Source organism: Coregonus clupeaformis, chromosome 13 (genome assembly GCF_020615455.1).
Source record: "Coregonus clupeaformis isolate EN_2021a chromosome 13, ASM2061545v1, whole genome shotgun sequence".
Lineage (NCBI taxonomy): Eukaryota > Metazoa > Chordata > Actinopteri > Salmoniformes > Salmonidae > Coregonus > Coregonus clupeaformis.
This window is the reverse complement of record NC_059204.1, coordinates 24,468,693-24,493,581: the sequence shown is the minus strand read 5'-3', so window position 1 is coordinate 24,493,581 and position 24,889 is coordinate 24,468,693. Positions and strand designations below refer to the sequence as shown.

The 24,889-nt window shown below is 41.6% G+C and overlaps 1 protein-coding gene across 2 annotated transcripts in view; it reads left to right on the top strand.

The window, feature by feature from the left end:
• Positions 1-729: 729 nt before the first annotated feature.
• LOC121579790 (nuclear receptor-interacting protein 1-like) overlaps positions 730-24,889 on the top strand; it is a 55,176-nt gene continuing 31,016 nt past the window's right edge. The window contains exons 1-2 of one of the 2 annotated variants that reach the window (XM_045224301.1): positions 730-999; positions 11,852-11,962. The gene's annotated coding sequence lies outside the window, so the exon portion shown is untranslated. The remainder of the gene's footprint in view (positions 1,000-11,851; positions 11,963-24,889) is intronic. The other variant, XM_045224302.1, reaches the window with a different exon arrangement.

The following is a 24,889-nucleotide window of genomic DNA, read 5'->3' as shown; positions in this document are numbered from 1 at the left end:
ACATTGAATTAAAACAATAGTGTGGTGGGAGAACTGCATTGCCTCCCCACACACCCGCAATCTCAACCTCCAGATCCCCAGTCTAAAAATAAAAAGAGTTTCTGTGGAAGAAGGGCTGTGCAGAAGAGAAGTAGGTTATGTTGTGTTTTTATTCATGACAGAACACATATATGTTCCCCAGGTCCTCTGAGATAGAAAACTGTCTGTGGGCCATCACAGTAGATACCACAGAGATTATGTCACAGAAAAAAAGAGCTACGGCTAAGTAATAGTAGAAATTCATAACGTACTATACTAAACTGCCCAGACTATCAGTATAATGTAATACAACCATTTACGTTAATGGAAAAACCTGATTGTGCTCATTTTTATAAGGCACCAAGTTATTTATTTGTATTGTTACATTTTAATTATATTTCACTTGATCTCATCCTTTCTGTCTTTCAGAGGTTGCAAAACGTTTGTAAGTAGGCCCAGTTTATAGACAGTTAATTATTTGATAATAGCCATATGTGTACAACATGAATAAACGAATATTTAAGTGTCTATAAACCATAGGCTATAAACCTGATTGTATACTACTTATAAACACAATAAACCTCAAATGTTACATAATTGTAATACGTTTTCATGAAGTCTAACGATACATTTGGAGAAGGGCATGGTTGATAAAGCCACTGATCCTTTAAACTGCTCCTTTAAGGGTGGTGTCAGTGGCAGAGAGGAGGAGTGTCGCCTCTGCTGAGTTCTCGAGAGCAAGGGGATTCCGAGAATAAACAATTCCGTCAGACTCGACTACAGGTCGCAGAGCCTGATCACTTCGATCCAAACCCGAGGCATTTTGGAATAAATCATCAATATTTCTTAATTAACGCGCGTTCGAGAAATCCGACCTTTTCACTGAGACTATCCGAAGGATTTCCTCCTGTCGAATAATGATGCGCCTTTTCGCTTGAGTGGGGTCCACTGTCAGCCAGCGGGGTAGACAAACCCAAGCAGGTACGTGCCGAGCTAAATGTACAGAATAGGCTGTGAAATTCCGCGAGGGCACAAACGGGTTGTGTGTCATGGATTTAACATGTTTACAGCATGTTTTTGAGGATTGAATTATGTTTGTGTCTCGAGCCTTAGTCTCTGGGCTCATAGCGGTGTGAAAACGCTGCGTAAAGAAGTCGTAATAAACCAGGCAGTGCTGTGCTAATGTCGTTTCCATTTTGTTCAATGGCATCCAGGATACATTATAGCCAGTTTGAGATTATTTCCTTCTCGACCTTAAATAAACGCATTACCTCACGTAGACATTTTCAAAGCTATTTGCCATAGAAAGCGCCAATGTTATGTCGCCAAAATCTAATGCCTCAAATACGAATCATGTAGCTTGTTCGTGCTGGCTACTTTGTTATTCCGTATTTTTGTCACATTGTTACATTGTCGTTACAGTGTTGTTACACTGTTAATATGTTGTTATAGTGTTTATTTTTACAGCGTTACAATTGTTGCAATATCCTCGATGTAGTCTAGCCTACGTGTAAAAATTATAGCCTACAAAATGATAGGCCACAGATACCACCTTAATGTTCAGTTTAACCTGCATTAAAATGCTGCATAGGACTAGTACTAAGTAAAAGGCGTACAGCCACTGCCTACTGATACAGATAATTAATAGTATTTCTATGAACGTTAGTAAATAGGTCCGGTATTGATATTACGACTGTCAACATCATTGGCTCTTTCGGAGGCTGCTCCATTGTAGCCAAATTAGTCATCATTTCATTGTTTTGTATGGTGTAGTTTAGGATTATAAATGCATTATAATGCTTCATAGTTAAACTAGATTCACTCTTGCTGATGATTTTCAATTAATCTGTTGTGCTTCCTTGTTCCTTGTCAAAGGTGACAACATGTTTGGCATTGCATGCCTCAAATGTTCATTCATCATTGACACAGTGTCTGGAGTAATGTAGGCCTACAGTAGCTATGTTTAGTCATAAACCAGATTGTAAATTAGCCTCGTGGATTTATACACAGAAAGTACTGGTGACATTGTATTACTACTGCATTATTATTATTATTATTATTATTATTATTATTATTATTATTATTATTATTATTATTATTATTATTATCATTAGCATTATGATTATTATTATTAATGTTGAGTTATTTACATATTATATATTCTTAATTTTGCTATGGTTTAATTCAACATCTTAGCAGTAGGCTACTGACAATTGACAGGTAGACTGGATTTGAACTATTCCAGTGTTTGGAGTAGTCATCACCAGATGTCCTCTAGCTTCATTTGACCATTGACCTAATGTTGCAGGCATAAAAGAAACGCCTGAAAATAGATCCCACACATACTTGTCTTGAAGAGAAAAAAAAAATGTCAGGGGACATTCTCTTCTGCACTGTTCAACCAATCCAGCAAATGTGGAGGAGGAGTTAAGATGGAGTGCCGCCTTGTTAACTTCCAAATGCGGAAGTCCTGTCACAGGCTCTCTTTCCATTTCCCCTGAAAACTGGAACATCCGATTGTTGGGGACTCTGCAGAGGCTATTTGAACATGGGATCGGTGGAGAAGCAATAGGTCAGGGGTTGAAGGTTGGCCAGCGGAGTCACAGGGGAGAGAGAGGGCAGGACCACACTGTTAGTTCAGGTGTGCTTAGCCTTAGCCACCCTGGCTAAACTTCCCTCCAACAACAAACCTATTTACTTTTCATGATTTGGAACACATCAGCACATTCAATTGTTTACTAGGCCTACTTTTACAGCAAACTTGGGTGGATTAGTCAAATATAGGCCTGAGCATTGTTGAAGAGAACTTGTCTGACTTTTGAAAAGTCTAAATACTCAGCCTGTCTGGGGGTCTGGTTTTTAGTCCTCCTTTTGTGGAGTGTTTAAGCTACTTAATTATTTGACCTGATCTTGTACAGGATATTCAAGGGTAGCTGCGTATAGTCCTCTGTACTGTACTGGAGCCATAGATACAGTTGAAGTCGGAAGTTTACATACACTTAGGTTGGAGTCATTAAAACTCATTTTTCAACCACTCCACACATTTCTTGTTAACAAACTATGGTTTTGGCAAGTCGGTTAGGACATCTACTTTGTGCATGACAGAAGTAATTTTTCCAACAATTGTTTACAGACAGATTATTTCACTTATAATTCACTGTATCACAATTCCAGTGGGTCAGAAGTTCACATACACTAAGTTGACTGTGCAGCCGTCATACCGCTCAGGAAGGAGACGCGTTCTGTCTCCTAGAGATTAACGTACTTTGGTGCGAAAAGTGCAAATCAATCCCAGAACAACAGCAAAGGACCTTGTGAAAATGCTGGAGGAAACAGGTACAAAAGTATCTATATCCACAGTAAAACGAGTCCTATATCGACATAACCAAATCAAATCAAATTTTATTTGCCACATGCGCCGAATACAACAGCCCTTAACCAACAATGCAATTTAAAAAGTATTTTTTCTTCTTTTAAGTGTTAAGTAAAACAAATAAAAGCAAACAACTAAAGAGCAGCAGTAAAATAAAATAACAGTAGGGAGGCTATATACAGGGGGGTACCGGTGCAGAGTCAATGTGCGGGGGCACCGGCTAGTCGAGGTAATTGAGGTAATATGTACATGTGGGTAGAGTTAAAGTGACTATGCATAAATAATAGACAGAGTAGCAGCAGCGTAAAAGAGGAGGGTGGGGGTGTGGGGGGCAGTGCAAATAGTCCGGGTAGCAATGATTAGCTGTTCAGGAGTCTTATGGCTTGGGGGTAGAAGCTGTTGAGAAGCCTTTTGGACCTAGACTTGGCGCTCCGGTACCGCTTGCCGTGCGGTAGCAGAGAGAACAGTCTATGACTAGGGTGGCTGGAGTCTTTGACAATTTTGAGGGCCTTCCTCTGACACCGCCTGGTATAGAGGTCCTGGATGGCAGGAAGCTTGGCCCCAGTGATGTACTGGGCCGTACGCACTACCCTCTGTAGTGCCTTGTGGTCGGAGGCCAAGCAGTTGCCATACCAGGCGGTGATGCAACCAGTCAGGATGCTCTCGATGGTGCAGCTGTATAACCTTTTGAGGATCTGAGGACCCATGCCAAATCTTTTCAGTCTCCTGAGGGGGAATAGGCTTTGTCGTACCCTCTTCACGACTGTCTTGGTGTGTTTGGACTATGATAGTTTGTTGGTGATGTGGACATCAAGGAACTTGAAGCTCTCAACCTGTTCCACTACAGCCCCGTCGATGAGAATGGGGGCGTGCTCAGTCCTCTTTTTTTCCCTGTAGTCCACAAGCATCTCCTTTGTCTTGATCACGTTGAGGGAGAGGTTGTTAAATAATAAGCTGAAAGGCCGCTCAGCAAGGAAGAAGCCACTGCTCCAAAACCGCCATAAAAAAGCCAGACTACGGTTTGCAACTGCACATGGGGACAAAGATCGTACTTTTTGGAGAAATGTCCTCTGGTCTGATGAAACAAAAATAGAACTGTTTGGCTATAATGACCATCGTTATGTTTGGAGGAAAAAGGGGGCAGCTTGCAAGCCGAATAACCATCCCAACCGTGAAGCACGGGGGTGGCAGCATCATGCTGTGGGGTTGCTTTGCTGCAGGAGGGACTGGTGCACTTCACAAAATAGATGGCATCATGAGGAAGGAAAATTATGTGGATATATTGAAGCAACATCTCAAGACATCAGTCAGGAAGTTAAAGCTTGGTCGCAAATGGGTCTTCTAAATGGACAATGACCCCAAGCATACTTCCAAAGTTGTGGCAAAATGGCTTAAGGACAACAAAGTCAAGGTATTAGAGTGGCCGTCACAAAGCCCTGACCTCAATCCTATAGAACATTTGTGGGCAGAACTGAAAAAGCGTGTGCGAGCAAGGAGGCCTACAAACCTGACTCAGTTACACCAGCTCTGTCAGGAGGAATGGGCCAAAATTCACCCAACTTCATAGTTAAAAGTTTGTGGAAGGCTAACCGAAACGTTTGACCCAAGTTAAACAATTTAAAGGCAATGCTACCAAATACTAATTGAGTGTATGTAAACTTCTAACCCACTGGGAATGTGATGAAAGAAATAAAAGCTGAAATAAATCATTCTCTCTACTATTATTCTGACATTTCACATTCTTAAAATAAAGTGGTGATCCTAACTGACCTAAGACAGGGAATTATTACTAGGATTAAATGTCAAGAATTGTGAAAAACTGAGTTTAAATGTATTTGGCTAAGGTGTATGTAAACTTCCGACTTCAACTGTAACTAAAACCTCCACATTTAACATGTTCTTGCTCTTGAATAGGTTAATCTGGTGCACATTCCAGCCATCTTCCTCCTCCACTGAGCTAATGTACTGTACTCTACACAACTTGTTTTGCTGTAGCCGTGAGTTGTTGTCTAGGGAGCTGCTGATGATGATTGATGTGCAGTATCCCACAACAGAATCAGAGGATATTTAATGAGAAATATGGACTCTGGACCCTGGTCTAACAGATCAAGGTTTTGTCTTCCCAGGACAACAAACAATCTGTCTGCCCCCAAAATGGTTGTTACAGTGTTGTAACAGTGTTGTTACATTGTTACAATTAATGCACTGTCTTTGCTGTAGTGTATGTATTAAAATTAGGGCTAACCCCATTTTATCGACTGGTCGATTGTTTGGTCGATAGGCTGTTGGTCGACCGAGATTTCTTAAGTCGAGTACTCGCAATTTTTGTTTTATCATGGTGCACAAGACACCTGTCTGATTCGCCCCTGTCTCAGTGGACTAATCCATTGCGGAGGCCACGGGGATGGCACAGTCCATCACTCTAAGACGTGATACTGAAATTGTATAAGGTTATGTTATGTAAAAATAATGGTGCAACACAAATAAATCTAATATTATTTTATAACAAATGCGCTTTCTCTCACGTTGGATACGGTCGCTGTCCGCGATTCTGAAACACAATCTTCAGTGCAGGGAAAATTGGTGCCTTTCCCTATGTGCATAATAGGAAAGTTAACCAGCATATTGGGATTGAGAACAATGTGGCGGATGCAGCACCAGCCGAGATGAGGAAACAGCCCTTGCCTTAGCCTTATTGTCTAAGAAAATTGAGGAGAGAGAACTTAATTAGGTCTATAATCAATAGCCTAACTGTTAAATGTGCCTTGCTTTACACTGCTCAAAAAAATAAAGGGAACACTTAAACAACACATCCTAGATCTGAATGAATGAAATAATCTTATTAAATACTTTTTTCTTTACATAGTTGAATGTGCTGACAACAAAATCACACAAAAATTATCAATGGAAATCAAATTGATCAACCCATGGAGGTCTGGGGGTTCTCTGGCAAATGCCAAACGTCCTGCACGGTGTTGGGCTGTAAGCAAAACCCCCACCTGTGGACTTCGGGCCCTCATACCACCCTCATGGAGTCTGTTTCTGACCGTTTGAGCAGACACATGCACATTTGTGGCCTGCTGGAGGTCATTTTGCAGGGCTCTGGCAGTGCTCCTCCTGCTCCTCCTTGCACAAAGGCGGAGGTAGCGGTCCTGCTGCTGGGTTGTTGCCCTCCTACGGCCTCCTCCACGTCTCCTGATGTACTGGCCTGTCTCCTGGTTGCGCCTCCATGCTCTGGACACTACGCTGACAGACACAGCAAACCTTCTTGCCACAGCTCGCATTGATGTGCCATCCTGGACGAGCTGCACTACCTGAGCCACTTGTGTGGGTTGTAGACTCCGTCTCATGCTACCACTAGAGTGAAAGCACCGCCAGCATTCAAAAGTGACCAAAACATCAGCCAGGAAGCATAGGAACTGAGAAGTGGTCTGTGGTCACCACCTGCAGAACCACTTCTTTATTGGGGGTGTCTTGCTAATTGCCTATAATTTCCACCTGTTGTCTATTCCATTTGCACAACAGCATGTGAAATTTAATGTCAATCAGTGTTGCTTCCTAAGTGGACAGTTTGATTTCACAGAAGTGTGATTGACTTGGAGTTACATTGTGTTGTTTAAGTGTTCCCTTTATTTTTTTGAGCAGTGTATAAATCATCCATATATATCTACAGAAATACGACAGATCCTGCTTATGTTGCCTGTTTGAGTGTTTGTTTAATAGCCTACTGATTCCGTGAGCACCAAGCCTCATGCAACGGCAAAATGTCAGATAAAGCAATTTCACAGATTCGGCTGTTTTTAATCTTTACAATTTTATTTCATTAGAACAGACTGGTATTGCTTATAATTTATTTAGTGTTGTTTTCACTGTTCCAAACAGGCAGAAAAATAATATTGTAATCTAACAGCACCTGTTTGTCACACATAATATGCACGTAGCTCTCGCTCCTATACCCTCCTTTTTCTTGATCTGCTTCTTATTGTTATTATAAAAAATATTATTATGATCATTATCAATGTGTCATTTTCATTACTTAGGACTATATTTCAATATTTACTGTAGGCTACTGTATCAATCAATCATTCATTCGTTCATGCCATCACACAGCATACGAGACATTCATGCTTTGAAATGCAATCAAGCATTTTTGTTTTAAAATGAAATAACAAAGGGAGCTTTGAATAATTAGCCTAAACAATAAATCAATCGCAATTCACGAATGCATACAACTGTTTTTTTTATATATCTTTTTTTCTCATTAGAACAGGCTCTCTGGTACACTTATTTATTTAGTGTTGTTTACACTGTTCCAAATGGTCAGAAAAATATATAATATTGTAATCTAACAGCAACTGTTTGGCACACATAATTGTCACGCAACGCTTGCTCATGTACCCTCCTTTTTCTTGAGCTACAGTAGTTTCCACAACGAAGTCAAATGTCTTCCACAGATCTAAACTTCCCCTTTCCCTCCTGAGCAGCCAGTAAACATTTGCCCGTTTCGAGTTTCTTTTTCACGTCTTCCGCATACATTCTGCTGTCACATGTTACTGTGTTCAGAGTTCGGTGTTTGTTATAACCAGTTTATTGATGTGATTATGATAGGATTTAGGTCAGACCCTATTGGTCACATGCATGTGATGCTTACATGTTTCACGTAAAGAGAGCAAGGGTTGTGAATAGGGAACGTTTTTCATAAACAAATTAGGGATTTCGGTGACAGAACTTTTCAGTCAGATACAAGTAAGAAAGTAAATGGCTGAAATGATGTTGCAGCTTCAGCACGAACAGAGCAATAAACACTTGCTGTGCTGTGGTGCCTTTTCGATGCAGTAGGGAGGAGAGCGAGACAACGTGCGCCAGTCACACAGGCACTCGCTGTCATTTTGTTTAACACGGTGGGACCATCGGGCTCTTTCTTAAGTCATTTGTGTGTCTTAATGATTTAATCAAACAGTGTACTTAAAGCATCAGACAAGCTCAGTGCATATGTAGTTGATTTATTCAAACACATATGGTGTGTCTGTCTATATATGGAAAAATAAGTTTACACATTTTGACCAATCGATTCTAGGTCGACCAAGATATTTTTTTGTCGGGGACAGCCCTAATTAAAATGACACAGAATAAAATACTCCTGTTGGTATATTAAGGGTCAAGAAAATATGCAATTGTAAAGGAAGGTGTGTGTAGCCTATACTGTGAGAGTGTGTGCATATGCATGTGTGTGTGTGCATACATGCATGCCTTTGAGTGTGTGCACTTATGTTGTGTTTTCATGAATGCTGAGCTACAGAAACGAGCCAGCTGTGTTTGGATTACACTCAGTCTCATGTGTCAGGACAGTGTAAGGTCGTTTGTCAACAATCTGCATACTGTAAACTACTGGATATGACAGGTGTCATGACGTGTCCATGATAGCTCTGTTCAGACATTGTGAACGTGTGGTCGGAGTCAAGCATTTACTATCAGGCTTTAAGGTTGTTGTAGATGGAATCAGAATGCTGATTGTGTTGCAATGACCAACCTCTTAACTTACAACAGTTGGCTACTCATTAGAAATGTGCTTGGGTAAAAATATATCTCTAACAATCAGAGGTTGGAACCGAAATTAGTTTCGTTCTGAACAGAACCATTATTGTTTTTCGTTCCGTTCCACTTAACTAGTTCGAACCCCAAAAAAGTACCTGTTTATATTATTCCTTTCTGTTCCTTTGTAGCCCTTTCCTGCATTTAAATGACCTAGTGGCCTCATTGGTGGAATGTTATTAATATTTTTCATAATTTCATAATTAATAAACATTATTTTAAAAACCAGCCGAAGATCCGGTGTTTCTATGTCAAACGGTTTTGTTATATTTCAGTCTTCTGTGATGTATATAAAGTGTTATATTGGGATGCAAACTCAAAATTGAATACATGTCAACTCTATATCTGACATGGTATTATTATTTTAAAGCCCATAACCATGTGTGTGAGGTGTATACTTTTGTTTCAAAGTAGATTTGTTTCAGACTAGCAAGAAACACTCTGTGTGGCCCTGATTTAGCCCACTGCAGTAAAAGCTTCAACCTCTGATTTTATTTTTTACATTTAGCTCAACATGAAATTACTTCAGCAATCAGTGCGGATAGAGCAGCTTGCTATGGAGTGGGCAAGCTATAGTTGTTTACATGCCCGATGGACAGACAAGTGTAGTGAAATTTTGCAGGTGGGAGAGAGGTTGGGGGAGGAGGCTTGGCTTGAAGCGCTGGGCATCTAGTTATGACATGCATTATCTGAATTAGGCCCTCAGAATTATACCTACGGAGGAGCGGCTTCTATGGAGGAACTTTGGATGTCTTTGAACTTCCAAGAGTTGGCTTAACGTTGGCCCAGAGCTAGCTAGCTAGCTAGCTAACAAGCTTGTGTATGCAGAGTGACACCAGATTTAAAAACACGTCTTACCTTTTTGTAGTTAATAAATCCAATGTGAAACATGATAACTATAATATCCTTAACTAGCATTGAAAAAGTGAATCCATTCTCTAATAAAAAATCTCTCCCTAATTTCTGGATCATGCTTGTAACGTCAGTAGGCTACAGTAGCCTATGCTTCGGAGGGGGAGGGGCAGGTAGCCTACATACTAACAGGCAAAGATTTTCAGCTAGCAGGCATACACTGGAATACATTTCTGAGTGACAGAGTGAGGGCTTTAAATAGGTGCTTTTTTGCGTTTTTTGTGGGACTGAAAAAATGTCCGGAACATAAAAGAACATTACTAACTGGTTCCCATGCTTTTAAAATGACGGTTCTGTTCCGGAACAGTATAGATCACTTTCGCTTCTGGTTCTGATTCTGTTCCTCTAAAAATGTCGTTATTTTCCGGTTTTTGGTTCTGTTCCCTGAACCGGTTCCAACCCCTGCTAACAATAGGCCTAGATGTTGATTTAGTGATGTAAAAATACAATGTCATGTCAGTCATGCTTTCACACCATCACACCAACTCTCCAAGGCAATCTACTCCAATCCGGGAGCGGGGTGGAAGGGAGGGATGGAACTAAAGTCAATGGGACTCATTTTGATGACACGGCAGGAGCAGCTAAATGCGTCTTTATTGCTGTGGCTCCTGGAGGCAGGCAGGCAGGGTGGAATGACGAAATGGAGGGATGAAAGTTGGAGGAAGGCTGGAGCAGGCAGGCAGCCCTCTGAGATACTGACTGGCCCTGGCTGCCTGGCTCATCTGTTGGATAACTCTTCCTCACCCTCCTCACCTCCCCATCCCCCCTCCCACCTTACTCCCCTCCCCTCCCCTCCCCTCCCCACCTCACCCTCCTGCACCCTGGCCTTGGAGCACTGACAGGGCCGCTCAATTATCCACACACATTGATTCTTACTGTTTGCGATTGCTGTAAAATATTTATACTTGAAATGTATACTGAAATTACTCCCAAAGTGATCCACGGAGAGAGGGGAGAGATGCAGGTCAGATAAATTAAGCATGTCGCCCACACGAAAACGTTGCGCCCCATTTCAGAAACAACAGCTGTGGAACCTAACTGTGCCGATCAATGAAGCAGGGGCAACGAGAGAGAAGAACACAGTTACTTTGTACTGTTACATACACAGGCCAAACATAATGTGCATTGCCATTGTTCTGTCTTTCCTTACTGCTGATGATATTTAGATATAAAAGCCATGTTTTGTTGTAGTCTGAAGCAGCCCAAACCTACAGGGTGATGTGAGTAGACCTGACTGTCTCCTTGGGTTGGTTGGGGCGGACACAACAGAGGAGCAGAACAGAGTTGACTTTCCCTCCCTGCTCCTGAAGTTGAGATGGTGGCCTCAGGCTGTGGAGGTGCAGCAGAAGGCTTCTCCTACTGTGTGTGTGGCTTCTGCAGCACTGCCAGTTGGGCAGGGAGAAGGTCTCTTCTCTTCCTTTCTTTATCACAATCAGGCCAATGCCGCTGGCATGGTAGTGTGTGGGTGCCCTGTAAATGAAACAGGAACATACACTCATGAATACAGTAGAATACAGTGTTTCTAACTGAAGTAGTTATAGGCTACGATACATCAAAACATGACTCACATTGCTTTACTAAGTAGATACAACAAATAGGCTACTGGTGTGTTTACAATCAGTTTGAAATCACAATAAGAGGATGCAAATAACATGAGAACAATAAATGGCCTTCAAAAAGGAAAGATAATTGATAATTACATAATTTGATCATGACTTTCCCAAAGTCTTCTAGTTAGCAATTTAGTCTTGTGTAGTTACTAGTTAGTTAGCTACTAATGCATTAGGCTACCTGTATTTGTCTGTGTCCTGGTCATCAGGGTCAGTCCCGAAGAGCACAGCTAGGAGGTTAAAGTTTAACACAACAAGTCACAATGTCCGATTAGGTTGTCAGAAACACCAGAGGATTTTTGCGGACTGAGGGGAGTGTTACTTAACTGTGTCTTATTTTAACCAGGTTAAGTGGAGGGACTGAGAGCAGAGCAGAGCTTAGATCTGGGGGAGAGAGAAGCCGTCCAGGCTAAGTGAAAATGCCACTCATTCCTGACGAGTCCCCGGCCTGGTGAAGGTTAGTGGTTTGTCTTTGTAAGCTGAGGGATTGATGCATGAGCCTGTCTGTCGGAGAATTCAAATTCCAAGGCAGGCACAGTCTCAGCATAGCGCTCCCTCCCAGCCAGCATATTACAGGGGCCCTGTCCTTCCCAACTTCTTAACAGCCTGTCCTTTTGGGAACCTTGAAGCAGCCCAGGCAAGGACAAAGCGTCTGGTGCAATAAGCCTGTGCAGGGGGAGGCTTTACGTAACGCTGCCTGCCTGCCTACCCAGCTCACCTCTGCTTTAAACATGGGTATATGTGACTCCCTGACACCATGTAGAGTAGCGCAGAGCAGCACACGTCCCCCCGGCGCCCAGCCCAGCCCCTGGACAAGGAGGGGGCAGAGAGGTCCTGGCAACTTAATTATATCTTTCTCTTTTAAAAGCTTATTAGCTAAAGAGGAGTTTTCAGAATTTATGAATGAATGATGGATATATTGCACAGGAAGACAGGAGAGGGAAGGGGGGAGGAGGGGTGCATATGCTATACAGTAGGTGCTGTGGGATTGTGACTGAGAGATTTATTTACCTGAAGAAGGGGTGCGTTCGGGAAAATGTAAATGGTGTAAAACGTTGTCCTTAGAGTAGGTAGCTGTGATACTCCAAGACCAAGCGCACCGACCAGAGAGTTCATAGTGCACAGTGCGGCGGTCATTATTTTGATTATCGTTCATGTAAACACACGCTCACACGTACACAGACTCACACCCTGTTGTCTTAATCAATGGGCAGACTGAAATCTGAGTCATATGGATTTCCGAGGGAGAGGAAAAACAGAGCTAGGGCCAAATTCAAATGGAGTAGGATCCTGATGACATCACAGTGACTGTGTGTCTGTTTGTGGTAGTAGGAGCTGCTAGCTGGGATTTCCCCAGTCAGTCACTCAGTCACTCACTCACTCACTGCTTGTTTTAGACACACATCCTTTATCATTTTAGTGCTGTGGAAACAATAACCGCAACACCTCCACACCACCAACTGTAATTGTATAACTTTTGGGAGATTTAGGGATTTTAGTGATGAGGCAAGCTGTTGCCGGGCAACAGGGAACCTTTGTGTGGGTGGCTGTGCTGTGGAGAGTGCACAAAAAAAATGCTAGGTTAAAAACAACCCAATTTGGTTATTTGGTAACCTAGCGCTTGGTAAATATTGGACAGAACACACGCTGGGTTATTTTGAGCCAGCCAGTTGGGTTGCGTGAATAACCCAACATGTTGGGTTATTTGGATTACCTAAACATGGGTTAATTTAACCATCAGTTGGGTTTTTATTCACTTTCATGCTGGGTTGACCCAGCAGCTGGGTGTTATTTAATGTAATCCATAGGTTATTTTCAGGAGGCATGGCCTATTAGGGACGTGGCTTTCAGATAGTTATTTTGGCCACCTGTCCTGTTCATCATGTTAAGTTTGTACACTGCAAATTAAAATGTTCCTTGAATATTTTTGCACATTACATATTTCATATAAAATGAATGACATTATTACGTACATATTGAAACAAATGGTAACTATGCCAACATTGGGATATGCATAGGCTCTTTTAGATCTCATATACTTGTGTAAGACTCATTCATTCTTAAAAGTCTAAGCCGTTGGGGGCGCGGGGGGGTTCTAAGCTAACATACAGTATGGAATTGTTTTAAGATGGTCATACTATGGATAATTTAGCTATTTGATTTGGAATTTTAGGACCCCTTTAGGTATAAAAAAAAAATATGTTAAAACATTATTTGATAAAATATTGAATTTGACCTTTTCTACTGTAGACCAGAGAAACGCATTGAATAACACATTCATAAATGGCAAAAAAGACAGTCAAAAAATAAATAATAAGAAACAAGGTTTTGAAGTGTTTGTCCTATATCTAGGAGATATAAGAAAGCTCAGGAAATATATACTGTATATTTTTTTTACACATATTAAACAATTTTTATGGGTAGGCACAAAACTACATCGGTGGATGCGGTGGATTGAGACGCATCCAATGCAAAAAAAAACGGATATCTCTAGCTTAAACTGACGGATTTTGATGGGGATTTTTTTATTATGTTACTTAGATGTACGCACCGGTGCGTCAATTGACTCTAGGGGGGGTTAAAGCTACAAAAGTGTTTAACCTTAATATGTGATAACAGTACAACAGAACAGATTAACCACTCTCATGGGTGGCCAAAAATAACTATCATTAGTAAAGTAGTGATACTAATGTTAAAATACTAATGTCATTGTGGGCATCCTGGTGAGGGGGCTGCCTTGGTAAACAGACAGGGAGAGAGCTGTGGTACACACCCAGGGCCAAGCCTTTCTCAGGAGGTTGTTATGAGATGCCCAATCAAGGACTGCTGTCTGCCTGTCTGCCTGCATGCCTTGTGTAGCGTGAGAGAAAGAGAGGCCATTTGAGAGAGGAGGGAAGATGTCTGTAGGCAGCACTATGACCTATTACTTAAGGAGAATGGATTGGTGACTAGAAGATTGCTGGCTCATACTCTGCTGTTCTGCTCTGCCCTTGAGTAAAGGCAATTAACCTGGATTTGGCCAGTAAATATCCAGCAGCCATAGAAATTAAAAAAAGATGTGTGAGACTGATAACCATGGAAGTGACTTTGAATAAAAGTGTCCACTAAGCAGAGAGATTAATATTGTTAATAGAACCACTGCTGCCTGTGTATTAGTGATCTTCCTTCCTTCCCTCTTCAGGCTCTGTGAATGCAGAGGAGTAGTGTACTGTAGCGCTCCTCCTCTTCTCTCTCTCCCCCCTCTCTTTCTCCCACTCTTTCTCTCTCCCCTCCCCCCTCTCTCTCTTTTTCTTCCTCTGGCATTAAGACCTTGACCTGATTTCTGAGGAGGCTTTTTAAGTAACTCTCCAGAAGGAGATCTAATCATGTGACATCCTTCACCGAACCTCACCCCAACCACCCCCTCCCAACATTAACAGTCCTTATGTGACTAAGAGGGGGCAGGGGGTGACTGACTGTAGCATGCAAGCAGAGCATGCAGCTGCGGGGGGTTGTTGTCCTATTGGCTAATCATGCCAGTCCAAGGTCAAACAGGTTGGAGGTCAATGTGTCAGAGCCAGGCAGATACATGGCTTCCCCTACTCTCTACCCCTCGGTTGACTCCTGTCATGATCTGAGCTGGAGCAAACAAACAGCAGCCCCACTAGTCCCCCCTGAGCCCAGGGCCCTGCATGCTTCATTGTAATGGCAGCCAATGGCAGGTCAGGCAGGATTAGTCATCGTCTCGACTCTCGATCACCGATCCCAGGATGTGTCAGTTTGAAGGTCAGTCTGTGACTAAAGTGATTCATGTCCTCAATGAGCTGGCTGGGGGGATTCATGTTATTGCAGTTGCCTTGAATCAGTCCTCTTCTCGGCTACAGCAGCAGCAGCTGTCCCACTCATAAAAATGTACCTGCTCCTGCCATACTCCGTCTTTCTTTAATAGAGCTGACTGCTTTTCAGAGTATTTTTAATCGTCATTTATAGTATTTTCTCCCCTCTGATGTATTTAATATATGTTGAGCCTAGTGAATGGATTCACCTTATCGCTGTGTTAACGCCACATGAACACATCCCATTGAAACGCCATGATTTCCATGAAGTGTGTAAAAATACATTAGGCAGCAATCTCTCACTCTCAGTATTTCTTGTCTCTCTCTCTCTCTCTCTCTCTGCCTCCCTCTCTTTCTCCTCTTCCCTTTTCTTTACCTCCACATATGCAGGCGATGGTTTGAGGTTATAGGACTTTGGATCAAGGGTTGGATTTTTATTTAGAAGTCAAGTGCTTTTTATGGAACAAAGGAAGCTTTATGAAGAGTTCAAAACAAAAACAGAGTTGGCGGAACATCTGTATTTTCTAAGGTAATACTTGAGTTAAACAGATTTGTGTAACATACAGGGATATTTTCAGAATGTAACCTAGGTCTTTTTCAGACAGACAGAAATACATTTTAAGAGAAGTGTTTACATGTAGGGTTAGCAGCCCATGAGTAACCCTTAGCTTGTATAACCTTGTTTCCTGTCAAGGTTTAGCATTAGCGCTGCACAAACACACAGCAGCTTGTGTAACTGTATTTACATGTCAGAGAATGGGGCTAGCGCTAGAGTAGCTAACAAACTGATGCCAATGTACAGCTTGTGTAACATGCTTTGTATACACATACACACACACAGGCATGTGCATGCGCACGCACGCACACACACACACACACACACCTGTGGTTGTTAGCTAGCACAAGAGAGCTGTAGCAGCCTAACAGTCCTTGTGTAACTGTGTTTACATGTATAGAGCTGGAACAGACCTGGCTGGGTCGTTCCATTTCATTTCAGCAAGCCATGACACCCACCGTCTCAGATTGTTCTGAGATGGTTTTTGTAGTTAGAAACAGATAAGATAAGCATTGCAGCAGTATACATTATCAGTTCTCTATGTTTGACAAGTAGTATGAAGCTGCAGCTTGGAGTATTGTTTATTCATATTCCGTAATGTATTTTTTGTGAATTTGGTGATGTTTTCTTTCCCCTGTTCAGAGAAATTAGAGAGCTGCCACTTGTTGAACTATTCAAGGAGAGGGGTTGAAGCATTAGGTTGCTAGGAGAAGAACAAACTGATTTGCTTTCATGTAGGACTTGCTTGAATTGTGAGGATGAACACACAATTTGTTTTCATCATGAGCAAAAGGTATATTAGTTTTCTACCCAAATAGAGGGAACAGTGCATCTAGTGGGCAAAACCAGGTACTTTCACATTAATTTATGGGAGAAAATGCAAGCGACTTCAATGTTGAATTTCTCTGGAAAAAAATTGACCATTTTATTTGGATTCCTTACATCTTAATCATTGTTAAGAAGAGATTTGGTTCAAATTAGATGTTGGGTACTATATTTATTTAATATCATACAAATCTAATAAATTGAAATGGCCAATTTGGGTGCAATCATTTAGGTGGAACGACTCGGCAAAGAGAGAGAGCGAGAGAGAGAGAGAGAGAGAGAGAGAGAGAGAGAGAGAGAGAGAGAGAGAGACCATCTCTCTCTCCCTCTCTTTCCCTCTCGCTCTCTTGTCTCTCTCTTTGTAAGCCACTTGCCGTTCCATTCAGCAGCGTTGACCTTGGTGGTTATGAGGAGACCAGGCCTGACCTACATACACACCAAAAAGGTTTAGACTGTTCCACTTACTGGCTTTTCCTAGGGAACCTCACCCCCTCAACCCTCACAGGCCCCATGAACACATCTGACACACATTCACCCCACAAGAGAATAAGGCCATGTTCCTCGGTTCTCACCTGCTGATGTTGCTCATTCACATCAGTGATAAGCTTCATGTTTTTTTTTCTGGAGAGGAATTGTCTTATTTTGTGTTTTTGGCTAGGCCAAGCGTAGGGGAAAGTGGAAAAGCAGCAGGCTTCATGTTGATGACTGTGTCTCTGAGGCTACACAACAGGTCTGTGCAGCAGCAGCACAGTAGGTCACCATTAGCATGCAGAGGCTTAGCACTTCTGCTGAAGGTTTAGCACCAGGTCAACCTCCTCTCTCTGCTTTTAAAGCAGGATGCCAGGCAATGTCTAATGCTATTCAGTATGTATTCAACCACATGGCGTAGTAACCGCGCTGCTGCATCCACCGGTATCACTCTTGTCTCTATATATATATATTTATATATGCTTGCCTACACACTGCATGAAACATGGGGTGAGACATAGGCTAAACTAGCGAAGGGATGCTAACATATAGCTAGCTATCCAATCTCTGAGTGGAATCAATAGGTTTGACGATGTATCGGTTAGTGCTTTGGGAAAATAAATTATCACGTTAGCAGAGATCAAACTGAGGTACAAGAGGAGCCTGTTGCTGTTGCCACTACTGCTAACTGAGGACCATGACTAATGCAGGGGAAGATTAAAGAACCCACACATGACTGAATGCAGCTTAATGAAGAATGAAGAATTACAGTGCCGTCAGAAAGTATTCACACCCCATTGACTTTTTCCACATTTTGTTGTGTTACAGCCGGAATTTTAAATGTATTAAATTGAGATTTTGTGTCACTGGCATACACACAATACCACATAATGTCAAAGTGGAATTATGTTTTTAGACATTTTTACAAATTCATTCAAAAATGAAAAGCTGAAATGTCTTGACTCAATAAGTATTCAACCCCTTTGTTATGGCAAGTCTAAATAAATTCAGGAGTAAAAATTTGCTTAACAAGTCACATAATACATTGCATGGACTCACTCTGTGTGCAATAATAGTGTTTAACATTATTTCTGAATGACAACCTCCTCTCTGTACCCCACACATACAATTATCTGTAAGGTCCCTCAGTCGAGCAATGAATTTCAAACACAGATTCAACCACAAAGACCGCCTCGCAAAGAAGGTCAACTATTGGTAGATGGTTAAAAAAAAAAAAGCAGACATTGAATATCCCTTTGAGCATGGTGAAGTTATGAATTACACTTTAGATGGTGTATCAATACACCCAGTCACTACAAAGATACAGATGTCCTTCCTATCTCAGTTGCCAAAGAGGAAGGAAAACGCTCAGAGATGTCACCATGAGGCCAATGGTGACTTTAAAACAGTCACAGAGTTTATTAATGGCTGTGATAGGAGAAAACTGAGGATGGATCAACAACATTGTAGTTACTCCACAATGCTAACCTAAATGACAGAGTGAAAAGAAGAAAGCCTGTACAGAATACAAATATTCCAAAACATGCATCCTGTTTGCAATAAGGCACTAAAGTAAAACTGCAAAAAAAAATGCAAAGAAATTAGCTTTATGTCCTGAATACAAAGCATTATGTTTGAGGCTAATCCAACACAACACATCACTGAGTACCACTCTTCATGTATTCAAGCATGGTGATGGCTGCATCATGTTATGGGTATGCTTGTCATAGGCAAGGACTAGAGAGTTTTTTTAAACCTAAAACACAAGGCCAAATATACAATGGAGTTGCTTACCAAGACGACATTGAATGTTCCTGAGAGGCCTAGTTACCGTTTTGACTTAAATCAGCTTGAAAATATATGGCAAGACTTGAAACTGGCTGTCTAGCAATGATCAACAACCAACTTGACAGAGCTTGATGAATTTTTATAAGAATAATGTGCAAATATTGTACATTCCAGGTGTGCAAAGCTCTTAGAGACATACCCAGAAATACTCACAGCTGTAATCGCTGCCAAAGGTGATACTAACATGTAATGACTCAGGGGTGTAAATACTTATGTAAATGAGATATTTCTGTATTAAATTTTCAATACATTTTCTAAAATTGATAAATACATGTTTTCACTTTGTCATTATGGGATATTGTGTGTAGATGGGTGAGAAAAAGAATACATTTAATCAATTTTTAATTCAGGCTTTAACACTACAAAATGTGGAATAAGTCAAGGTGTATGAATACTTTATGAAGGCACTGTATGTGTGTTTGCGTGTGTGCGTTGGTGGGTGCAGATATCATGAGCTGTCGTGACCCACAGTGACATTGGTGTGACAGTGTCAGGTAGGGATGTGACAAATAGAAAGATGTTCTTAGTGTTTAAGTAAGTTTTCCGATAAAACCATAAGACAATTGCATAAAATTCCACGTGAAATCCTATTGCGTGGTATGACCGCTAGGGGACAATAAAGTTCTACCGCAGTCATAGAGTAGGCTTAGGCATCTGGAATCTGCTTTGTGGCAGGTGAAATTTTGTCCCTAAGACAAATGTTAATTCGTGTTGACTCTAGTGTTCCTTCGATTTGTTATGTGTATTATCGACTCACAACAAAAAAGAAACCTAGTCAAGTGATCACAGTTCTTCTCCCTACATTATTTTCCCTCCGTTACATGTCTCTCACTCAATTTCGATCCAACCGCTCCCTCTACAGACGCGTGCTGCGCACCCAAGCTACCATTAGGCCTACAGGATTTACAGCCTATAAAAACGTATCTAACTGATAAACAAACAAAAGTGTAGACAAGCTACATTCCCTGCCAAATCATGACCGCTTTATCACACATTTAAAATGGACTGGTTGAAGTGGGTAAATATGTGTTCTAACCACAAGCTGCAGTTTTGGAATAGATGCGTCTCGTCTATTTTAGGTTTTTTTTGTGAACTGCTATACAGGGGTTCTTAAGTACTATTTGAGAAGGTCCGGTCACACAAATTTCGTAGGTGGCAAAAGCCGGATGGATAATATAATTTATCGGCATAGTAACAAACCAACACCTCGCAATCCATGCGACCCCAAACTGTTCACACCCCTCTTATTGGCGGAGAGAAAATGTTGCCGTTTTAAAGCTAATTTCCCGCAATCCTACACATTTTGCATGGGGCAGATTAGTTTTTTTCTGTTTTAAAACAAAATTCCTGCAATTCTATGCATTCTTCCATGTCTTATGTGTGTTTATAAGATACCAGTGCCTTTTTTATTTTCTTTCCGGGACCCGCGGTCCGTATTGACCCGTTCTGGGTCCGGATCCGGTTCGCAGTCCGCCAGTTAAGTATGGGGGTGCTATAGTGTGCCATTTAGAATAGGTTACAACCCCCCCTAAACCTAGGCAGGTTGCAGACTGAAATATGCAACAAAATTCATTATTCTAGGGGCCTACTTTGTTTCAAGTTTAACATCTCATGTTTAAGCTCAGAAATCAAACACAGAGCAAAATAAAACATGCACCAAATGCAGGTATTTATTGGTTAAAAGGGAATAATTGTTTCTTTCTAATGCTGTTAACTGTAAGTCTCAACTCCCATTATAAAGAAAATAACAACCTGTAGAAATTAGAGTAAACGGTGAACTGTGATATTGATGAGAAAGACGCTTCTGTTTCAGCAGCGCGAGTCGCGGCTCAAATGGCGCTTGCAGTCCTTCATTTAGCAAATTACCTCGCAACTCAAGTAGGCCATTGACAATGGCTGCATATCAACTTCAATCCGTATACGGGTTGAAAATAGCAGATTTGGCCACTGATGAACACCTACATTGGAATGCAGTGGCTGTACAGTAACATGCTATACATGACGTCAGACCTCAGGCTCTGTGCTTCACAGCTCTGTATGGGTTTTGACTGACAGCCGTTCTGAACTTGAGCACCGCGCACGACAAGAAGTTGCCCCCATCCCTCCCACTAATTGGGCAACTTTTGCAAATGTTTTGTTGTCTGAGAGGGAAATGCTGTAAATTAAGATGACTCAATGTATTTTGAAAGATGAGACGTTGAGGATTATAATAAATACTACTTTGATGTCATACAAGCAAGCCAAACACCTGTGAGTCCATGTGCACTTCACATTTCCATATCATAAAACTCATGTCATATACAGTGTCAGCGTTTATGATCACTATGTTTGATGTAGTTACAAGATGACATGGTGCCATACCCTGGGTTATGATTTCTTAATCCGACCCTGGCACTCATGCGCACCAAAATGATGATATTGTTCTCTAAATTGCATTGTGAATGCCTAACACTGCCATATTGTATTTTATAACTTAGCTAATCATGTTGGCAATAGAACAAGCTTTCAAATGATGCCCACCTGACCCAGATTCCCATTTATAATGGACCGTGTTTGGATTGCGTAAACAACAACAGTAATTGTGTGATGGCAGGGATGCAGATTTGTGTTCCAAACAAAACAACTACAAGTGTGCTTGCTCTAGTTCCTCAAAGGCACAGCTAGGAGAGCTTTAAAAAATCAGCTTATAGTTAGGGCTGGGCGGTATACCATATTTTACGATATACCGGTATTGATGCACGGACCGGTTTGGGTTTTTACTGTACCTTCTATAACAGTATTTGAATGTTTGGTACGGCGTATGTAAAGTACAATTTTTTAGTTTACTCCGCTACTTGAGTCATATCTCTCCGGTTTCTCTCTCTCCATGCCGCTTTCCACACAGACCTAGCCCCGCCCTCTTTCACTCAAGGAGCACATTTGTTGTTCTTCGACCACGAGACACATGCATTCAGTCTCCATGGTCAACGCAGCACATGCAACAATGTTGATGACAATGATGCTGTTTTCACTTTGCTTCTTAATATAAATCCACTAGCGTTCTATAATGACCCTATTAGTTTGTGTTTCTTACATCTGCAAACGGCTAGTTTGTCTTTTCTTAGCAAGTTGGACCTAAATCGTGTTAGCCGCTAATGCTAATCACTAGTTAGCTGGCTAGCTAGCTAGCTAATAAATGTACTGAGTCAGAGCAAACATGCAACAATTACAGTTTCAGTACATATAAGGAAATCAGTCAATTGAAATAAAATTAGGCCCTAATCTATGGATTTCACATGACTGGGCAGGGGTGCAGCCAGTGTTGCCAACTCCTCAGTAAGGAAAGTAGCTATTGGCTGTCCTAGAAGTTGCTAGAAGTCGCTAAATGACGTCATCACCTAATTTGCATAGTTGGCCATGTGCATGTAATTGTGATGGATGCTGTAGGAGAGAGGAATAACGTCGTGGGAGAGACAAAAAGTGAGTAAAAAACACTTACATTTACATCCCACCCTGAATGTAAGCCAGGGCGGGATCAGCCAGCGGCGGCTTCCCGCATGCGCGATTCATTTGCAGTCTGGATGCGGAGGGGTGAACATCTCCTGCTCTGACTGCAGCTGGGAGGGACTGCTGCGCGAGGACTGGGCCGCCTGTGAGTGCTTTGGGACGGGGATAACAAAGCACCCGCTGCTCGTTGAGAAGAGTAAGAACGATACGTGCTTTCACGTCAGAGTCTCCAAAAGTCTCCAATAACACCAGAAAAAGTCGCTAGATTTGTTGCTAGTCACTTTTTTGAAAATGTGTCGCTAGAGGGGTCTGAAAACTCGCTAAATATAGCGACAAAGTTGCTAAGTTGGCAACACTGGGTGCAGCCATGGGTGGGCCTGGGAGGGCATAAGCCCACCCCCTTGGCAGCCAGACCCACCCACTGGGGAGCCAGGCCCAGCAAATCAGAATGCATTTTTCCCCACAAAAGGGCTTTATTACAGACAGAAATACTCTTCAGCACAGGTGAAGAAGCCGGATGTGGAAGTTCTGGGCTGGCGTGGTTACACGTGGTCTGCGGTTGTGAGGCCGGTTTGACGTACTGCTAAATTCTCTAAAACGATGTTGGAGGCAGCTTATGGTAGAGAAATTAACATTAAATTCTCTGGCAACAGCTCTGGTGGACATTCCTGCAGTCAGCATGCCAATTGCATGCTCCCTCAAAACTTGAGAAATCTGTGGCATTTTGTTGTGTGACAAAACTGCACATTTTTATTGTCCCCAGCACAAGGTGCACCTGTGTAATGATCATGCTGTTTGATCAGCTTCTTGATATGCCACACCTGTCAGGTGGATCTTGGCAAAGGAGAAATGCTCACTAACAGGGATGTAAACAAATTTATGCACAACATTTGAGAGAAATAACCTTTTTGTGCGTATGGAACATTTCTGGGACCAACACTTTACGTGTTGCGTTTCTATTCTTGTCCAGTGTGGCTATACAGCCTGATAATATCAGTGATGGTGTAGACCTAAATCCGCATGTTGTTTGTGCAACAAAGTACTGTATCTTCTAAATCAAAGAGGAATATGTGAAGCATAAATATGTTAGCTACATGAAGTAGCTAAGAGAAAACATTCAATGTAGCCAAAGATTATAGTGTCCCCTAGGAAACACTTATCAACACTTTGGTTCCTACCCTGTCACAATAACTCCTCCCTGGCATTTTCATTCATTGTCATGTCAAACAACACTGGATTCAAAGTGCCCACTATTATATTCTAACTATAGATTAGAATAATCATTCAATTTCCATGATTCCAAAGGTTCACCCAAGTGTTTTGCTCTAAATCGCAAGTCAAATCGCAATTGCAAAATTTGGTTGAAAGTAAGGCCTAGATTGTTTGCCCATATCATGCAGCCCTATGTGGCAGTGTGGAAATGATCTCAAATGAGTGCACAAAATGCAGAAATAGATGAAAATGCTGAAAATGCTGAAAAGTATTTTTGGTTGAAGTTGAATTGAACAGTATAAAACAATCAAAATGGAGAAAGACCCATTGAAATCACTTAGAATGTATGTGTTGTCACACTAGGGTCACGCACTACTCATAAAACAAATTTAAAACTTGTATTTGACTCTTCTTTGAGTCATTAAAGTGCATTGAAATTACTTAGGAAATGTGTACACTTGGAGGCACAAGTTAGTCCTCTCACTCAAACCCTTGTCATTTCTTTGTCTTATGTTGCACCTACAACACATTTTCCAGGAAATTCTTATCATGTTACTGAATGTATCCAGACTATTTTCAGATTTCGTTATCAACAAATGTGGTGAAAAGTACAGTAAATGTAAAATACACATAAAATCAACAGTGTAATGTTTGGATTCAGTCTTGTGTCCGGTGAACTGTTGTGTCCTCACCTTTGGTCTAATAATTTTCCCATAATCTCCTAATTGTTCCCTTTTAATTGCTGCCATGGTTATGCATTTCATATTTCTTCTGTTAGAAACATTTCAATTTAGCCCTATCCATATAGGCCAATTCCCACAAGTGTAAAGGGTTAAACGTTCACACCCCTAGTGTCAGGCAAAGCCAATGGTATCAGCCTACCTCAAGTAACACTGAAGAAAATCTCCCCAGGCTTAGAAATGCTACGAATGAGTCTTGTCCGATGGCATGTCATAGCTACCTTAATGGTTGTTGATAAATGAGTAAAAAAGCAGTGTGTGTTTAAATAAGGCAAAGGATCCCATTTAACATTCTGAGTGACAGATGAGCTAATGTTCACCTCTGAGCTGGGGAGGGGTGGGATGGGTGAGTATGTGAGTGTGTGAGTGGGTGTGTGTCTGCACGCGCATGACTGCTTGTGTGTTTGTGCTTGTGTGTGTGTGTGTGTCTGTGA